This window comes from Colletes gigas, unplaced genomic scaffold (assembly GCF_013123115.1).
Source record: "Colletes gigas isolate AHSC1104 unplaced genomic scaffold, ASM1312311v1 Colletes_gigas_Sc00002, whole genome shotgun sequence".
NCBI classification, from domain to species: domain Eukaryota; kingdom Metazoa; phylum Arthropoda; class Insecta; order Hymenoptera; family Colletidae; genus Colletes; species Colletes gigas.
The window spans coordinates 5,641,251-5,662,646 of record NW_025106631.1 but is presented as its reverse complement, the minus strand read 5'-3'; positions in this window follow the sequence as shown (position 1 = coordinate 5,662,646).

The following is a 21,396-nucleotide window of genomic DNA, read 5'->3' as shown; positions in this document are numbered from 1 at the left end:
GTCGAAGGAAACCTAAAAAGAGAACCCGAGAACGCCATTTTATCATCTGGTTAAGATAAAATTGTGGAATAGATCAGAGTGGAGTTTTGAATTCAGTGAATCATACATTATCGTAAAGAACAGTAGAGAATTTGCATTTTATGCAAATATTCTATTAAATGTTATATTAATTATTTGATTAGACCATAATACTTGTTCTTAATTGATTTTAATAGTCAAGTTAATATTCATTTGATATTTCGAACACTGTCGAAAATCTTGAATTTTTTACAAAAAATTTTAAACTGATTTAACATTTCGCAGGATGTTCCTCTTTACGAATAATTTCTCTTAAGTGTCAAGGCATGTTTCCAATTATTTTCTTTAAATAATCTACATATATGTTGTATAATTTGTTATATTAATATAATATATGAATACATCAAAATAAAGTAAAAATTCTATAGTATCCGAATATTCATTCGACTCACTCCAACTAAAAACAATGGGTCTACTGAAGAACTCTAGATGATATTGAAATTGCGTTATTGTTATTCAACAGTAGGTAAATTAGTTGCTGAGATAGATAAATATATATTTTATTAAGGCGTATGAGAATTATTTTCTCAATTACTGCGAATTTCTAAGTTAGAATTCATTCAAAGATCACCATGTAATAGGTCGTTGAATTCGTTTTTTCATCAGCATAACGCTATAACAAAATTTTCGAAATTCTTATTAGTACACTTTATTCTACTCAAAGTTCTCATTAACTTTCATTCCAAACATTTTTTTATCAGATCAGTGTAGATGTCTAAAAAATTGCTCAAAATGCTTCATTTTCAATTCAGTGATTTCCTTTAAAAATGATTTCGATGTTTTGTATGTTTCTCACTCGATTGTTCAGGTAGATCTCTCTGGGGTTAAACATAGCAGTCATTTCGATAGGGATGACTATAAAATAAGTAGTTCAGTGTAACATATATTTTGTATTTGGTTAATTCTTTCATGCTAAGGAACATTTAAAATTTGTTTCATTTATAATATTTCAATTTGATAATTGTAGTAGTTGTCTATGATTTTCTTTTTAAAAAAATAAGAAAGCCTGAGAATCGCACGTCGACGCTGGAATACCGCGGCCATTAAACGGCGATTATAATCACGGGGAAAAGCAATGACGAGAAATTTTTGACTCGTCGTAAAATTCCGCGACAATCTAACCAACATCTGAGAGCGCGTAAAGCCGCGGGTGGTTGCGTTGTATGGCGAAGTTCCGTTTACACCCGAAACGCGAGTGGTCTTAAGCCGGGGCCGAAATAATCTGTGGGAACCGGGACCCGCGCGGTACAATGGCGGGCTTATTAAAATTCCTGACTGTATTTTATGCTCGCGAGATGGTGGGCAACGTCGCGAGAAGGTATGGAACACCGAGTGGTAGTAGAAACGAAACGGTGTAAGAGAAAAGGTAGGGGAAGGAGACAGAGAAAGAGAAAGAGGAGAAAGACGGTACAAGAGCGAGCCGTGAGGACCCGAAAGAAAACGAAAACGAAAACGTGGAGGAAAGAGGGGACAGGGAAATGGAGGGAAGGGGAGGAGAGAAATTGAGAGAGACCGTGCGTGTACCGAGAAATGAAAACGATTACGAGAAAGGAGGAAAGGGATACTTGTCAGATTAAAAAGGGAGGAGAAGGGAGAAGGCCACGCGACTCAGAGACCAGGCATAATCTTGCTACATCTACACCCACGCTTACTAACCGACCACTATACCTCTGAACTCCGCCAGAATATTTTGCCTTGACCACTTTAGGTTCTATCCTTTCTTCGGCCTCGTTCCTTTATCTTTTTCATTCCCCCTTTTTTTCCTTTTATTTCTCGTTGCTTTCTCCCACTTTTTCTCGGTACAGGGAATCGGTCGGTGGCCCGCCGGTTCGTAGGAAACGTTAAACTTGTTCTCGGATATTTCCTTAACAATATTATCCACCTTCGACGTGCTTCGCTTTATTAGAAAGTGTCAGAGGTTTCACGAAATGTTGAATTTTTAATGAATTCCAATCGGTAAAGAATTGTATATTCCTGTGACGTTCGATTTATTTTTTCCACCTCTTACCAAACTCGAGACATAACCCATTCCAATGCGTGAAGATAAAGGTGAATTTTGCACGGTTGCGAATAAAATTTGCTCGATTCCGAATGCTGATGCAAGCACGTTGCTGAACGAAACGAGAGGGGCCCACTTTGCGCCAGATACGAAGCCAGATCGTGGAAATCTGTGCTCGCCGCTTATCGCAGGTGTCTCTGGCCTTTGCGACATTATTGCAGATTATATTCGCAAGAAAGTTTCCCGCGTGGAACAGCCTGTAGCACATACGCGAACGGAGTGCGTTACCCTCGTGTATCGTTCTCTCTTATCGCCCGACAACCGCTTATCAAGCGCCAGACTGGCAGACTCTCTCCTCAGGTGAATACAGGTATACATCTGTCTATAGTCGCACCTATCTACAGTAGAACTTAGAGAGAGAGAACGATCTTTTTGTATCCTCCCTGTTATCGCGAATTCCGGAGCGTCGAGCTTCCATCCGCCACGTTAAGTCAACGGTAATTGAATTCTCGGTACTTGCTGATACGCTTACACATACTCGGGCCTATCGTGGTAAAAGGCAACCACCTCCCTTAGAGCAACGCTCCAGATCCATACACTCCCGTTTCTATTTCGTTGCAAGCGTCATTAAAAAGTATCATCATTTTACTTGGTTATTTTCTTTCGAAAAACATGTAAGGGTCTTAGGCTTGCTTTGTTACTTTTTTAAAAAGAAAATCGTAGACTGCTTTGTATTGGAATTTTGTATATACATATAGTTGATGCGTTGAGCATATACAGTATTTTTTTCAAGTAAAAGCAATGAAAATTGTACGAGCTACAAATTGTTGAAGAAACTTCCACTAAGGGAGCATTTCGGTCTAGGCATGCAATTCTTAGGTCTGCTTTGTTATTTTTTAAACAGAAAATCGTAGACTGCTTTGTATTGGAATTTTGTATATATAGTTATTGATGCGTTGAGCATATGCAGTATTTTTTTCAAGTAAAAATAATGGAAATTGTACGAGCTATAAATTGTTGAAGAAACATCCACTAAGGGAGTATTTCGGTCTAGACGTGCAATTCTTAGGCGTGTTTTGTTACTTTTTTAAAAAGAAAATCGTAGACTGCTTTGTATTGGAATTTTGTATATATAGTTATTGATGCGTTGAGCATATGCAGTATTTTTTTCAAGTAAAAATAATGGAAATTGTACGAGCTACAAATTGTTGAAGAAACTCCTGCTATAAGGCAGTATTTTAATCTAAACATGTTCTTGGGTTTTTATCGTTATTTTTGAAAAAGAAAGTCTTGAAGTACTTCGTATTGACATGATCTTGAACTCAATAATTTCGTACAAACATAATATTAACGAAAAATTGTTTATTTAAGTCCATAAGATAATTCAGGTTACATCAGATTTTCAAACCGATTTTTTTCTTTCTATGATACAATTTCAGTTGCAATGTTGTCATTTTTTTTTTTATTCCACTTTACATAGAATCTCTATACACGTACATACAATTGAATTACATTGTTTGATACAAGATCCAGTTTAATAAATTTTTAAATTACATTGTTTAAGAAAGAAGATATACATGCCTCGATATTCGTCTCAGCAACTGTTATTTCTATGTTAACAACAGTAACGTCGTCGTTTACCGAACTTATTAAATTGGTCCGGGCTTAAAGTTTTTCAACGTCGTGCGTCGAAAGTGTTAGGAAGAATAAGGAAACGAAGGGGACGGAATTGAATTCGTTTATTCGTAGGCGAGTTCTTAATTTAGAGACACTCGAGGAATTTATCGCGAAGTTCCTGGAGAAGGATGCTCGTCCGGTTGGTCGCGTGCCAAAAGCAAATTACCTTAACGAGGAAAAGAGGGCCAGGTTTTATTGGAAATCACGTAGCAGAGAAACGGAAAGGGACGGGGAAGATCGGCGAAAGAATTCGCTGCCAGGGTTGCACCTTCGAAGAGACGACACCCACGAATAACACGGACGCAGCCGGGCCGTGGAAACCGTCGGAGGATCGAATTCAATGGGACACCATTGTTATTTATTCTCCTAGGCGTGACTGGCCATGGTTCAACGGCCCACGTGGCCGCGATTATTTATAAAATCGGTACCGAATAGGACGACGTGCTGCGCGTTAACGAGCAACCGGCGTCGCGTCATTGTGCAATCCTGGACGAAACGCCGCTCTCCCATAAATAAGAAAAACAAGAAAAAGTTAACATGGCGCTTCGCTAATAACGCCGATAGTCGCCGCGTCGTTTCTAATACGATAACGGTTTGCCGCGACGATCGCGCGACGATACTGTCGCGTTACGCCTCGCATAATTGGATGGGTCCTCTAAGGCAATGCATTTGAAAGACGCGAGGGACTTAATAAGTATGTCGTCAAAATAAATTTCAGATAGATTTATTATTTCTGCCCCTCGACGTTTCATTTACAGTCGTCGTTAAATTTAATAATGCTACGATCGGAGGGGAATATCATTAATTAAATGCAGGGGCCAACGATTCCCGTTTCGAGTCTCAATTATTATTAGAAAAGTTACACAAGAAAAAATAATACGTTAACGAAGGAATATGGCGATTTTGTTTCTAATATGTCTTCTGGTTTGCAGAGATTTTACTGTTTGTAGATGTTAGAATATGAGGTGAATTTTCTGGATCGTTTTTATAATTTCTGTTAGTTGGTGCTGTTGAAATATTTTTTATATCTGCCATGATCAGAACATCGTCACTGTTGGAAGTAGACTGCGGATTTTTTATTAGTAAAATTAATGAAATTGGGGATGTGTAAAGCACGTTGTCTCTAAATACAATAATTAGTATCTTGAAGTATTTCTTATATTTTTGCACATTAAGTGCATTCTGTAGTTTTTTGAATATTCAAATTTCCCATAAATGCAGAAATATCCGCAGTCTAGTTATAAGATCCATTTTGGAAGGATTAATATCTGTTATTCATTGAATTATTAATACATAAAAGAAAATTAGCTTATAAGATGGACCAAAAGCAGTCTAAAATTCGAACGAGTACGTTTTCGAGCCTCCTTGTGCGATTGAATTATTAATAAATAAAAGGAAACGCGCTTATAAGGTGGGACGGTAGATAAGCAGTAGATCCGCGCAAAAGTACATTTAAATCACCAATAAACATCGTGTTCGCGTGGAATGCTAATAAATTATCCGGTGGCAATCCCCTTTCTACGAGATACTGGCGAACGGAAACGAACGCACCAAGGTAGTCGCGAGCGTGGAATAAGATGGAGGAAACGACGACTCTCTGTATATATACGCAGCCACCGACTAACGAGTTTACATTTTAATCACTTGATCGATCGATCTTAATCGATGTCTCTTCCTTTCCGATAAATCTCCGAGGATCGTCGGCCTCCTCCGCGATCACGGAGGTCTCCTGCGGCATACGCCCGCTTCTGTGCATCCTGCGTAGCTCTGTGATATATTCACCAGCATTCCACGCATTCCGACCTCCTCACTTTGTCAGTAATTCTTTACGAATCGCTGCTACACAGCTGCAGGTGATTCGAAAACGTTGACTATTTAATTCGACGAGGTTTCAAAACCGAAAACAAACGGAATGGACGCCACTAATGGCTGAAAGGAAGTATCAACTATAGAAGGTTTATATTTGAGGAATAGTGAAATAAATTATTATGTTAATCAAGTACGTTTTATGCAAAATCACCAGACACAAATATAAATTCTTTTAAGTCTTTTATGAAGTATATGTAATGAATAACGACTAAATATTTTAGACAGCGTTTACTATTTTTGTTCGAAGCACCTGCATACGTATATGCGCGATACACTGTACGTTCCCTACTCTTTTTACGCGTGTCATTAATTTCGCCCATTCAAGAGACAAATAATATCACGCCGGGACGGTAAAACGATGAAAACACCGTAAAGGCAGCCATTTTGTGGAGTTAATACACCATAGTACACTATGGTACACTATGGTGTAGAATTAGTTTCTTTAATATGCAAAATAGGTACCCGTATTTCGATGAAAATAGACGAATACTTTGCAAGAAATATTACCAAAAAAGTACTGATTCTTAAAATATTTAAACGATAGAGTTTGAAATCAAACAATGTTTCCCTTTAATATTCTATCCTAATTACAAGGATGCGACAATAATTAGATTCCCACATTAAAACACAAATTTGCAATTTAATTTATAATAGTTCCTATAGCCAAAAAACCGTTTAATCGTTTATAATGGTTAGTTGGCAACCAAAATCATTTAATTACAGATATCAATCCTTCTATCTTAATTAATAAAATATATCTTCCAACAAAAGAATAAATACAATAAATATCGCAAAGATCACTTGTCTCCAAAGAAATGGAACTTCATCCCGATAGACTTTAATTTCCATTTATCGTCAATGTCATTCTAGTATCGAGATTGCATAAAAGTGTTGTTCACGTGCCAATTTGTGATTTCAATTTGACTACACGATTCGAAAACAGACAATTCGAAATTTGCTCGATCGTATCGCATGAAATATTTAACGTCGGAGTTGAAAAGGCTGGTATGTAGTCTGTCATTCAAGCGAACGGTGATAAGATTTATTGCCAAACTCATTGAAGATTTATGATCGTTGCGCATAATACATACATTTTCAGTTTTGATAACACAAATTATTCATTATTCCTTGCGCGGACGTTGTTATTATCAGAGAAGTTGTTTGGAATGCATTTAATAGGACAACATTTGTCACGATGGACATTTACAGGAGACAATAATGTGAAAACCAGTAAATCACCTAGCCGCGCGTCATTAATCTAAGAAACGAGGACTAACGTGGCGTAATTCCCGTCATTCGTGAAACTCGTGCATTAGAATTGCCACAAAGAATGATATTTTATGGGATCGGGTAATGCCCGATGCATTCGATATAGGTTTTAGCGATTTATAGGCGATTTCAACAGTGATTTAATTAGGGCAATACGTTCGTCGATCGAACGATGATAATATTCATGTCGTTCCACTTATTTTGTCTTAGAAAAACAATCGTTATCGTCGAAGCTACAAACTTTTAAAAGCGTAGGCTTATGTACGAGCAATGATAGATTTTCATCCATAAATAATTGCTCGAAAATGTGACGAAATAGCTGTAAAAACAATAAGAAAATTAATTTGAATACTGTAATAATTAAATAAAAGTATTCGGTACGTGTGTTTTAATTCGTGAATTATTAAGTTGTCCTGGTGTTTTGTTTTTCGTTTTTTTCGTTCGATTCTTGATTTAATTTTCGTGTGTTCTGTCTATATATTACTTTTGACAAATAATGAAAATTAACCTGTCTTTCTCGTTTCAAATATTCTAAATATCCTTATTATTTTCTACGGGATATTATTTGTGTATTACTAATGGAGGTTAAATTTTATAATTATTCTTGTAGAAGAACTCTAACACGTAAGAAAACGATTCATTCGAATACCATTATAAATAAAAAAAAATTAAAATTTATGCTCTGATAAATTTGTAACAAATAATAGTAGATGCTATTTATGGTTCGTTTTGAAAAATAGATAAATTCATTTGATGTTACTTCGAATAATAAACATCATATTTAATACAAATACAGTTCCCTCACCATTTTAATATCGTACGTGACAATCAAATAAATTTCAGATCGATACCGCGGGGGGCATATTTACATGTTTTCAAGCAAGTAACTTTAATTTCTACCGTTGGACGAAACGTGATTAGCGAACGAACAAACAAAATTTAAACGTCAACGTTTCGCATCGAAACTATCGGGCGACGCGATCGAAAAGTAAACAGCAGGAACGGAATCTATATTCTAGATAACATATTACTCTTTTCGAGCCGGTGTAATTTCCCCATTGCCGATTCGGCCATTCGTCATGTCGTCGTTTTATTGTCAGTAGAACGTAAATGTAATTTCACGGAGGCAGAGCCCGGAAAGTGACACGAGGAATCGTTGTAAGCCACCTCGCTCGCTGCACAGTAGAGACAGATAATTGTGCGCCAGTTTACGAGAACGATAAGTTAGCCACTCGCAAAAACTAATACCCAGCAAATAACAAGCATTACTTCTTATACTTACACGGGGCATACGGGCACGATGTCGGCCCTCTGGGCCAAACAGAGCCCAGCCAATATTGCATTATGGCCGCATGATATATGCATTCACTCGTTTTACACCTCTGGTTACCGCGTACCTGGCGTACGCACTGCCTCCGCGTTTATAAGTGGTTTAATGTGCACGATGGCGGCTGGAAAACTCTCAGATAAGGGAAAAACTCAAATCGAGAACTTTCATTAATCATACTAGGCGTGAACCGAAACTATACATCCTTTCAAAGCGTCAGGCGTTCCAAATGCACCTATTGTTGCGGATTTTTTCGTTATTAAGGCTGAAATGCACACAAATAATTGTTTTGCCTTTAAAAAGTTTGTTCGATTCGGTGAGCTTATAGCTAAAAAAAAATAAGGATATTGTTCGATCGTTAGTTCATTACTATATTTTTCATGTATTGATATTTAGAATAACAACGTGAAAGATGCAAAGTATTTTTCTGATTACCAAAGGATTGTTTTTTAAATAATAAACAAATTCATCGCGCGGTTTGAAACCTTTTTACTATTTAAATATTTACGTTGTGAGAAGAAAAATACAAAAAGAGACTTTCTTGATATTTTTAATCAGAAAATGAAGTCCTCAGAATTACTACGCGTTAAACTTAACAAAATGTGGCGTTGAAAAGGATTCGAAGAAGGAAAAAAAAATTTTACGAACAAACAATCTATTATTATTATTATTTATTATTTATTTAATCCTTGCCTAGTGAGCTTAAGATGACTTCCAGTTTACATGTTTTCATTTTTCCATGCAATAAGCTATAATTGCACATGTTTTCTTAACCCTTTCCAATTATTTACGGTCAGTCGCTAAATAGTATACAACAATATACGATCAACAATCGATGGTTACTCATACTTTAATTTAATTTTAATGTAGTTACTCAGTCCTCGACATGTTCGTTTTCCCTAAATGGAGGCAGTTCGTTTTGACTGAAAGGTGGGGTTATATCGGTTTGCGTGTGGCCGTCGAACCACACCGTTCCCGAATCGTTTGGGATCTTGTGCTACCGGGTTGTCTTAATTGGACCAACCATGAGTACACACACACGTACATAAACTCTGCTTTTTCGGCGATCGTCCTTATCTGGCCGTTATTCGTAACTGCTACTACTTGGTAACTGGAAATGTCGTCGATCCTAAATGGTTACACGGTGAAACGTAGAGGGGCAGACAAAGAAAGGTAAAACAAGAATTAAGTTAAGGAAGTAAAAGCAAAAAGAGAGAGACGACAGGAGGGGGGAGAAAAGGGATGGTGCAGGGAGAATCTGATAATTCCGGCGAAGCACACCGACGGGAGGAACATCGATTCGTTAAATTCGATAACACTATCGTGTCTACGACCGGCTAGAAGTTACCACAATAGAGGCCTGCGAGCACGTTTCCTCGATTCAGCCGAAACTGATACGCGCGTAAATGCAGTGGTTCGCAAAAGTATTCAAACGCTCGCTAATAAAACGTTGAACAATAAGAATATGCACATCAGACTTAAATTCGAAAAGTAATAGGATTGTACGTATTAAAAATTTGAAAAGAAATCATTGAAGGACTCAAGTCAGGTATTTTTCTTATAAAATGTGACCAATGATCGAATAATTATTATATGAGAAAATTGTAAGAAATATAATATTGATAAAACAAAACTTTTTGATACGATAAAGTGTGGTATAATTGTGTGTTGGTGTAGAAAGTGGGATTACATTTGTAGTAAAGGACCCTTTCGTGACTAAGTGAATAAATATTGCATGAAGCTGATAAGTGTTTCAATGTTTCGAAAATTCGAGTAGATTTACAAAGCAGAATCGAAGAGTAATTGCATTCTGATTTATTATCACGCCTTGCAAAACTTTCGTTCGTTCGAAAAGATTCTATAGACACGTTGAAATTAGCTCCGCGTCTTTTCGCTGGCGACGTAAATCTTTCGTACGGATAGGCGTCGTGTGGTCTTTCCCATTTATACGCGTTTAAAATGTAGTTTCCATCGGCATTCTATGACATAATGCGAGCAGTCACAATGCAACCGTTTGTCGCTGAATTAGGCACGGTTTAGCGGCCATTCATGGAATTTTCTGGCCAACGACAATACGGCCCCGTAACAGGATTGAAAAAAGATTCGCACCCGAAAGTGCAAAGGAGAAACCCGGATGGACGAGGGAAAAAGAGCAAATGTACAAGTAACATATATTTCAGAGAAAATTAACAGGGAAATAATTTGGTAAAATTTTTAAACTGCATCGAATAGATCAATCTTTACAGAGTTCAAAAAAAATTTAATTCAGTTTAATTCATTGTTTAAACAAACATTATATTTTCCAGTTTTGTTTCTTCTATTTCCTTTTCTTTTTTTATGTAGTTGAGATGTTATTTTGTTAACATTAAAATTATATTTTATTCTTCTTCTTTACAGAAGAATTATACGCTACATCTGTAAATTTCATTATCAGAATATTAATTTTAAATAAGGAATAAAAGTATGAAACGTCCTATTGCTGAATTAATTGGAAAATATAAAACACCACGAGGTAACAAATATTTAAAACAAAAATCATCGATTCGGTGAAATGCTCGGGGCATTTCCGGGTAGCGTCTCCCAGATACCTCGCAGGAAGTTGGAGACAGCTTACCCTAAAATCCGTATAACGACGAGAAATGGGTACGGTTTGACCAAATGTGGTCGCCTCCACGACAATAAGTTGACCTCGGTAAACGCCCAATGGACAGTCTGCGGCATTGTGACCGCCGGTTTCTTTTTTAATCGTTACGAATCCCGTCACGGGCGAATTTATGTGTCGATTTTCTGGGTGGTCGGACGGACGCGGCACCTGTTCGGGGGCAGAATTCTCTGTGAACTTTTCGCGCGTTACCACGCCCTGCACGGACCCGTGTGTCGCGTATAACGGAAGCGCCAGACATACTTTCACAGAGTTTTCACCCTTAAAAAGGTTCTCCTGCGAGCGAGCAGCCCTTCGATTCTTCTCGAGGCGCATAGAAACGGTCGCTTCCTGCGCGCGATACATTTCTCCGAGTTTGTCGTTATAAATCTTCCGTGTCGTTGATTCTTAATCCTGGTCCAATGGACTCCGGGTCCGTTCGGACCCATTCAAACTTATAACGCTTCGCAGGTCATTGTAGAAAGACGCACATGTGCTCCACGAATATATTAAAATTTATTCTGAAACTTCCTTTTGGAATTGAGTAACCACCATTGATGACAATTGTTTTTTATTTGTATCAGTGAACATCTGATACTTCGCTATCGAGTCTTGCAATTCATTTTTCTCGTTATTTTTTAATAATAGGTTTATCGTTGCATCAACAGACAGGTTATTAGCGACGATATAGTTATAATTACAGTATTTGGCGTAGAATCTCGGTTTCCCTAATGTACTCGAGGAGATCATGAATCTTGTTGGTCTCGGTGCTATCTTTAATTGCGGGTTCCATTTTATACTTGTTATGATAAACGTCGTACTTAGGACAGGACAGGATTAAATGGTCTAGCGGGCCGAGAACTTGGTTTGATTCATACACTGGGACCGGTTTTTCATTTAGTAGGTAAGACTGGTCGATCCTAATACGGATGATGGCAACTTGTTCGCTCCTATGCGAGGTTTGTTACGTTATTAATAACGAAAATAAGTGACAACAATTTTAGACATACCGGGTATACCAGTAAACCGACGTTTATTTATATTCGAATCATTTGGCATCTCTATCACCGATTTAAAACAGCCATTTTCACTTGTTGCTATCTTGCTCAACTTCTTTCTTTTACATTTCTGATACGTTCTTACGATGAATGTATGTAGATACAGGTATATTGTTAAATTATTTTCTAATTTCACTTACGTAATCTAAAGACCCATCTCTACTTATACGCGTTATATCAAATGTCTCGGATCAAAGTACATATTTCATCGGTCGAACGTTATAAATGTGAACGTTGGAATACTTTCGTGTATCACGATCGTTTCCAGGCGGGGTACCGTACATACCTATGCAATCAGAGCGAGCAGGGAACAATGAGAACGAGCGAGACCTTATAAAATATGTAGTACGGTATCGGGTACTGGTATCCCAGCGAGCGGAGGATTAATATCAAGATGGAATCTCTTCTAATGGTTATTGACTTGATATTCGCTGTCCGTCGGTACTCAATTTACCGAAGGCGGGACCACTACAGGCTACAAAACACGCGTGTGCACGCTGGTGAAACAACGGCAAAGAAATCGACCAGCCGTTCCCGATCCGAGCTGATCCTCGATCGAGAAACGTGTACCGGTGACGCCGGGAGAGCCTGCAGACGCCGCCAGAAGAAACGCTCAGGAACCTGTCCCGGACAGGCCGGTAGATAAGCAACTGCAAGATAAGATACGCTAATTGAGAGATCTTAATTGGAGGATGCACGGACCCGCTCGGATCGTTTTCTCTGGCGGACATACCGCCGCCGTCACGGCCGTTTCTTTTACGTCTTCGTGAATCCTTCAACTTCCTACACCGCGATCACTTACGACCGTCGGGCGCGCTGGAAAAGTGGGCGAATTTCAAGGAAACCGTACAAACAAATTATAGATTTCAATGGAAATTCGTGTTATTATTTTAGTACACATTTAAGGGTCAAATTAACACATCGACGCTTCGATTGTGGGGTCAGAATCTTTCACGAGTGCAACAGTTTGTTCTTAGACAATTGGATAATATGTACTTGGGGGTCTTCTAGTGTGAATTTTTGTTGGTATTTTCTTGAAGAATATAGCTTGGAAAATATATCTGTGTAACCTCATGTCTGAACTCCTATAATTAACGAAGTTATGGCTGTTTAAAGACCGCGGTGGTCAACGTTATTGTTATAGGGATGCAACACTTAAAAATTAAAAGATACAGGAAAATCTACTCGACCAATTGGCTTAACATGTTAGATACACATTCAGTACATGTACGGACTATAGCCCCTACAAAAATCAACTGATAATTTTTATTTTTTTATTATTTTAGTGTAATTTTTTTTTGGAACGGCCTGTATGAACGTTTAATACAAATCCAAGGACAGTAGACTCGTGTCACAAGCCTTATATTTTTCGTCGTTGATACCATCTGGCCAAGTGTACGTTTCGCGTGGATCTGTTCCCGAGCTACGAGATACTAGTTCATACAGATGAAAGAGGATCGTAAAGCAGGTATTATCCCGTAAGATAAAATTTCCGGTGGCGGAGCACGAAAACGGCCGACAGGGGTAATCTTGGGATCTCGGTGGTGGAACGCGAGGCACGGGGGAAAGCTGCCTCTCGTCCATTGGCGCGTGAATTCGTACGGGGTTACGGGGGTACCGTGTGGATCCAGAGAAAAATAAAAGGTAGAAGGAGAGCGAGAATAGGGTGAAACTTAACGGCTACGGCGAGTCCCAGAGCTCGTGATTTCTAGATCAAACACTCGAGAGCGTTAAGAAGGAAGTCGGGAAGGGGTGGGTTGTTTGAGTCGGTCGATCCGTGCGAGAAAAAGAGGTGTCAACGAGCTACTATGAGGGATCGAAATTGGAGGACCCATTATTTTTTTTTTTTTTGGTTGCTCTCTGTCTTATTCTTCCATCCCCCCCTCGATCCTCGTATAGGAACCTTTCTATTCAGGATCCCCGGGGAAGGGTGAAAAGGGTGGGGTTGCGAGCGAGAAAATTTTTTGACATTATTTAAGGAGCCCTCGAGAAACCACTCCCGCAGAAATCAACGGTCGGAATTTGAGTACCGGCGGGAGTGAGACGTCTATCTATGCCTTCCGCTTTTTCTTTTCGTGCATAAAGGAACGTAATACCTTCTGAACTGTCGCCGTAAGCAGAGAACCCGACCGTTCTCGTCCGATCTGATCGCCATTACACGTTTGATTCTGGCTTTCGGTCTCGAGCGAGGCGGATTTGCGCATCGTTGAATACACGAGTGCTTATGGATTCGATGAATCCATTCTCGGGGATGATAGGGAGCCACTCGATCGAAAACTTTACGGGCTGACCGATTTTAATCTGTATACGTGTGGGACCGTTTATCTTAAAAGTGGAGCAAGTCCATGTTGGGAGAAAAATATTTATATATAATTTAACGCGAATTTTTTGTTTCAAGAGAATTTATAATTTAAATCTTGAAATAGTCGCTTGTTTACAGCAATTGAAATTTAGCTAGTAAATGGAATCACGTGATCATTTATGTTATTAGTTGTGTAAGGCCATTCATGACTTTGAAAAAAGATATTTATCAGGTTAATTATTAAAACACCATTTATAGAATTTTATTCAAATTGTGTAGACTTTATCGGAAAGGAAAATGAACTTGCACTCATTTTACTCGATTTTGCGTATACTGTTTTTAATAATAGAGTCAGATATTATATATTACAATTAAAAAATTTAAGGTGAATTTCAAATATCGATAAAAATGTAAAATGGGGGAAAAATGATTATAATATTATATGTCTTTTGTTTGAAATATTTTTCAAGTATGTTAATTTATTTGGCAGAGATTATTACTCTGCATTATAATGTGTAAAAATCATTTTATTACAAATTGTGGAACAATGATGTTCTCTTGGCATTAGTTTCAGGCGTCGTTAATATGGAGACCATTATAAATCATTTACTTTCTCAGGGAGGCACGTTTAAAAGGGTTGCTTAATTGCCAGTATTAAATTACCAGAGAACTAAATCCCTCGCGAACATTACCGTGTAATAAATTAGCTCACTTTGCATAACTCGTTGAAGTAAATTAAGCGATAACACCTTTATCATAGCGGACTGATTTTGTAGCCCCACTTTCTCACTGATTAATCACGATTAAAATGTAGGGTGTCGATAAATGGATTAATTACTAAATAATAGACAAAATTTATTTTTGGTTATTTCTTGAAAGTCAAAATATTTTCTACAATATTGCTAACATAAACGTATTCAACTAGCAAGGTACATATATCTTCGAGAACACAATGGTCTTTGGATTCGCGAAATTATCAGAAAAGCATCGAAAAACCTGAAAATATCGTCCTAATCGAGATCCCCCACACTTCAATGAAATAAATCATGCGTCATAGTTTTTTAACCAGAGTCAAATAATTCTATTTTCCGTTACATATCTCAAAGAACACAAACTATCGTTTGCTATTTATTGACCAGCGATAATTTTCAAAGATCGATTATCGTTCCAACGTCGTTTCATCATAGTGGAATTATCATAGAGGATGAGGAGTGATTGAAATAAATACCACAGGATATAGCAGTGTATGAGCGTGTATTTGACAGTGTTTTTCCTCTCTCGTACGGCGGCACACATTATTAGAACTCGCAGTACGTATGCGATTTAAGGTGGAATGTTATATTATTGCTAATTGCTGCCGGGTGTGCTGCACTCGCTGTAACAGGCTGTTCAATTTAACGAAATTCAACATTATTCGTACGATTTAACGCAGAGAATCGTCGATGCAAGGAAACGATTTTACTTTAGTTTTAGCAACTCGATGGTCGAGTCAACCGTCGAGATTATTGCCGACTCGATTGGATCATTCCGATATAAAAAAGTTTGAAATTACGATTTATTTGGCCGGCGTCCAGCGTCCGCCGTGCAAGTTTCTAAACAGAATTTACCGATTTTTTCCACGACGTTCGTGCGAGCGCAGCACGTCCGGGATACATCGACACATCGATTTAATGGGTAACGGGTGGGCCTCTATGTTACAACGCGAATTATAATGTAGAATATCATCATCATCATCATTATCATCCTCATCATCATCATCATCATCATCATCATCCCCATCATCATCATCATCATCATCACCATTATCGTCGCCGTCGTTCATTATACAACAATCATCGTAATAATTATTATTATCATCGTTTCGTCGCGATAGATCACCGTGGTATGCCTAAGACAAGTCAGTATTAAATATCTTACAATACACATCATCTTCCATATATTTATTTATATATATATTTATACTTTACCTTTTTTTTCTTTATTCATTATGTATACTATCTATTTATAGGGTATCAGATTCATCTCTTGTGTTCCATACGTTTACTTTTGCCGTTCTCGTTTAGTCGATAATGGAAAAAAAATGAGTAAAAAAAAAACAATAAACAAACAAACGGAGGGGAAAGGGTGGGTGGGTGGGGTGTGTTGAAGGGTGGAGAGGTAAATGGTCGTTTGGTGCTCAATGTCAGGTCACGTGTCGATGATGGGATTCATGCGTGTTTATGCATTTTTTTTTTTCTTGTCCGCACATTAAAAATACGATCCTCGTTTAAAAAATGTCGTCACTGAACGCTAAACACAACTAGATACGTACCGCTTCGAAATATCGAACAATCGTAGAAAAAACGTGGGTTCACGTAATATAAAAACTAAACGCGAGATGATGACTTGACGTCGAGCAGACTGATGAGAAAGATTTAGTGACAATTACTATATTTCGCTCGTCGGAAATCGCTGCGCTTTTTCATTTTCGTTTTTACTCGTTTCGTTTTCCTCGCGAATGTTTCAACCAACACGCAAACGCTTTTGCCGCCCAGTCGATGAAGCGCGTGAACACTATGAAAGAACCGCCTCGTCCGTTCCGTAAATTTCTTAATTAACAAACGTCAACCGTTGTTCTCGAAACACCGTTGTATGAATCATCTACGCTTCCACGTACAAAACAAACGAGCAGGTTAATTTTTTCTTCGAGATGGCGTTTTACAACATCATATTACGATACAATACATTACGCATTATATTTAATTTTTTTTTTTTTTTCTGTTAATCGGTTACAAGCGTTGCAAGTTTAGGTCTTTCTTTCCTCGATGGTCAGCTGCTGACATTTTTAATTCTGTTTCGCGTGCGACATCCATCGTACTTAGTTTTGTACATGCCACGTACCGAGAGACGAAACAAACGAAATAAACGATAAACTAACATTTCGTGACTCCTATCTCGAAGTACCGTACGATTAGAGATAAAATAGTTACAAACGGTAGACGCTTAAATAAAAAAAAAAAATAAATTCATAACAAACGTTACGCGAAAATTGCTAATAAAAAAAAAAAAATCTTACACGATTATTTACGATAGCATCCCCGATTCGTCAGACGGAACGTGGCTTCTCTACGAGTAATTTGCTGCCTACTTCTTCTCAGCGACACATATAAACACCGTACAAGGTGGAAATAGGGCCTCTGTACGCACTGCCACTTGTACGAAAACAAAATTAACTAATCAGCTATTGAGTATTTTCGGATTTAAGATTTAACATTGAAATATGTGAGAATCGTTAAGTCTGGGAGAGAGGGACAAGCAAGGGAAATGATACACAGTCACGTCGGAAAGTAAGTTGCTCGTCCATTGATAAACAAAGCAAATAACGATAGTTTTTAATCAAACAATATTGGTCCTTCAATATCGCTTCATTAAAGAATTCACCGAGTTACAGAGCCAACGATTCCGAAGGAGCACGTCTCATCCTCGGAAAGTGAGTCATTCATTGATAAATAATCCATTCGTTGGTTAAATAATGGTAGTTTTAAATAAAACAATCGATAGTGATCCTTCAATATCGTCGACATTTGTTTCGACGAAAAATTCACCAATTTGCAGGGTCAACGACTCTGAAGAAGTTTCATCGTCAGATATTAAGATAATGAATAATTCTTGTTTAGTAGATGTCTGTTGCAATGTTTATTTCTACACTCGTTTTGAATGTCGCTAAAATTAAATCTGAAACGAATAATCATTGATATTTTAAGGGTAGAACGATCTACTGATTGCAAAAGACTTCGATAAATCGTTATAGGCTCAAAAGGCTATCGTACAGAGTATTAAGATAAAAAGATCAAGACGAACTCATTTTCCAACGCTATGATTATAGCCACGTTGCAATTTTGTTTTCCCTCTTCTTGATCATAAAATATTATGTTATCTCTGTACGATAATTCGTTGAATTGCTGCAAATATTCGTATACAAAAATCAAACATATTATCTGTAAACTTACTTTCGGACGCGACTGCCCGGCGAGCACAAATTTCTATCTTAAATTTCGCGTTTGGCGTACGTCCTTCGAAAAATAGATTTCGCATCGTCGGTAAATAAAGTTTTTGTTCGGTAAAGGGCGGGGGGTGGACATGGAACCAAACACGGAGGGAGATAAAATGAGGAACAGCGAATAGAAAATGCGGTTCGCGGGTAAAAAATGGCGAACGGCAAACGAAGGAAGAAGGTATGAATAGTTTCGAACGACTCGAGTCAGGAATGAATAAAATAAAAAAGAGAGCAGCGCACATTTCCGTACACGTACGAGTAAAAGGTCTTTTTTCTCGAGCGGTTTGGTTTTTTTTTTTCGTAGTATCTAAATATGATTTCAATAAATAAGCTACCTAGGGAGCGATTTCTTTTTGGGAGGATAGGGGTAGGCGCTCCTTGCGTGGCGAGCCAGCGAAAACGAACGTCCCGGGGACGGTTCCTCACGGCTTTAGTTTTCACGCCCTGACCGAGGACCCGGAGAAACAAATGAGAAATAAAGCTAGACGAACTGACTCCCGCGTGGCCGAGGAACGTTCACATCCCCGAGCGTCGTTTGTTCGTGATCGCCACCGCGTCCTATATTTGAGTTCCTAGCCTAGTAATACAGTCTGCGATAGCGTCCTAAGGATTAAGTTCATCAACGATCATATATAATATATTACACACACTCACACGCGTTCCGAGGTAAATACAATCGCACGCAAATATCCACGCAGACCACACACGCTCGTACACGGACACGCAGTTGTATGACAATGTTCTCGGGGACGTTGTGTCACTTTCATTCTCGTCAGAAAATAGACTTCTGTGTGATTATAACGCGCCACGCGGCAAAATCGCGATAGAAAGTAACCGTATTTTCAAGAACGCCTCGTATAAAATGCTCTGGAGATCTCGTTATTATTTATCTGGTTTCTAAAAATCGTTTTGAATAGGTTTACTAAAAATATACACGGTATCGTATCCTGCTTTCCGTGAAGGTGTATACCGATTTTTCTTTTCTTTCTTTTTTTGTCGAAAAGGAGCGTGGGAGAGGGGGTGGGGCCCGTTGGAAGTAACCGACAATGGGTTCTTTCACACGCCGTCCATACGCATGTCTTCAAACGCACGCACACGCACACAAAATTACACACACTCGCGTGTGTGTACAGGGTGTTTGTTTTATCTGGAAACGCGGAACATCTCGAAAAGGATTACAGGTACGAAAAATATGTTTTCGGGATCTTTTACGTCGGTGGTCGAGTTACGATAATTTTTTATATTATGATATTAGTTAATACGAATCCAATGAGGTATACTGGTAAATGTTTTTGGATATCAGAAGAGATATAGATACAGATTTGTTTTATAATTTTGTTTTGGTTATTCTTCTAAAGACACTGAAATACTGATTGAATCAAGCTTCCGTTTCGTAATGAGAATTTAAATTGAAATGAATAATTTATAGTATGATATTATGATATTTAAAAAAGTTCGTCTTCAATCAGAATTAGGGAGAGAATTTATAAACTTGAAAACATGAAAATAGAAACATATCGCGATGCAGGTTTCGAGAGGTAGACAACAAAATTGGTAGATCTAGGTGAAAAATATGATAAAAACCATTGTAAGTAGTACATTGTTGTATATTTTCAATGTGTTCAATCGTCGTGTGACTCGAGTTAAAAACCATATTTTTGGATTTACGAATACTTCTCAATTTCTAAAAAAAGTGTTTGACCTATACGGAAATTTGAAAGTTCTAAAATTCTAACGAAATCAGAAGGTTCCAAATGACCCATCTCGATACATGTAAAGAAGAAAAAATTTCAAGGTACACTGAAAATTGGATAATCGTTGCAACAAATGACAAAGTAACTAACTTTGATCCATTCCTCGATAGATCCAGTATCAAAATAAAAAACTAACTCGACCCTAAAATCTTGAAAATTTGTGTTAAGAACATTTTTCTCGTATCTTTTTAGTCTTTCCTCGGGCGTTTCGCGTTTCCGGATACGACTGGCCTTGTACAAATTAGATTTATTAGAAGGGTAAAAAGTTATTCGGCGTCTGGGGGTGAGGGGGGGGGGAGCAGTCGTTGATAAAATAGCATTTCTGAAACAACCGCACCTCGACCTTCGACGTCGACGCGACGGCGAGTAACTGCGTGTACGTCGCGAGCACGCACTTACGCACACATTTTTCAACAAACACACACGCCGGGCAGGCAAGCAGAAGGCGGACAGACGGGCACGCATGCACGCATACACGCTACATTAGGCGGCGTAATTAGCACAGCGAGCGAGAGAGTTTGCGCGACACGAGCTCTACTGCGCGAGCGCGCGGGAGAGTCGCGTTACAGCGCACGCCCACGCCGGAAATCTTGTTACCGTTTTTCGCGCGACAGGCAGAAACGCAAACCCGACACGCCGCGACCGCGAAATCGTCGCCACGGATCAGACGACGCCACGATCAAACCGCGAGATTTAAGTTCCATATTGAATTGTTCCAGAAAAAAATAAAGGAAATAAGAGAATTTTGTCTCCTTTCTCGAAATTTCGAAATTAATGTTCCGACGGTGCGCGCGCGCCGCTCTCGCGTCCTCTCCGCGCATCTATTGCGATTTGTGACAGCGTTTGAAGCACGACGGCTGTTCGATTGTGCAACGATTTAGGCCGATCGCGTGTGCAACGTTATATTTCCTTCCATCGCTAAACGATCGACAAGTATTACCAACGAATTTCACATTCTCTCGCAACCTCTGTCCCGCTTGTCTCCCGGTCTTCGAATCAGCTTCGAGCCTGATGGAGACCACGAGAACACGATCGATGGGGGCTTGTGAATATGGACGAAAAAAAAAAAGAAACAAAATGATCGATGACAAACGCTGAGTCGAATGGATAGAAAAAAAAAGAGAAAAAAAAAAACGTATGACATTTAGCGATGGGTACGAAAAAGGGGTACTTTTTACGATGTCGTCCGTACTTGCCTGAAAGGATTCAGTCGGGGCAAGTTGTGAAATAGAAATCTATCGACGCGCAACAAAAGTTTATATATCCGGTTAGACTATACCTTCCGTACGTTCGTACGCTCCTTCCGCGACTAAATTTCGTTGTTTACCTCTAACGAACATCGTCAGTTGGAAGAATGTACGCGAGCGAGCAGGAAACGTAAAGCGA